Source organism: Arachis duranensis, chromosome 1, assembly GCF_000817695.3.
Source record: "Arachis duranensis cultivar V14167 chromosome 1, aradu.V14167.gnm2.J7QH, whole genome shotgun sequence".
In the NCBI taxonomy this organism is placed as follows: Eukaryota; Viridiplantae; Streptophyta; class Magnoliopsida; order Fabales; family Fabaceae; genus Arachis; species Arachis duranensis.
Genome location: NC_029772.3, coordinates 96,848,844 through 96,849,115, shown reverse-complemented (window position 1 = coordinate 96,849,115; position 272 = coordinate 96,848,844).

Sequence of the window (272 nt, the reverse complement as noted above, 5' to 3'; positions counted from 1 at the left end):
AGGGTGGAGAGTCATTGGGAGAAAGGGAGAGAATGGTGGTTCAAAGCTTTAGCTCTATGTTTAGTGGCTTTATTTATTGGTATTTTTCACAGCATACATCTACTGAGGGAGGAGAAGGACAGTTTGTTATTATTTTTATTATTATTATTTTGTGATTTTGTGATATTTAAGTTTGTAAAAAAGTGAGAAATTAACCGTGGCCATGTGGGGCGTTTGGCTTGGCTAAGAATCTAGCTTCTCACTCTCAGTCTGATGTGGGGATGCCCCCAAAA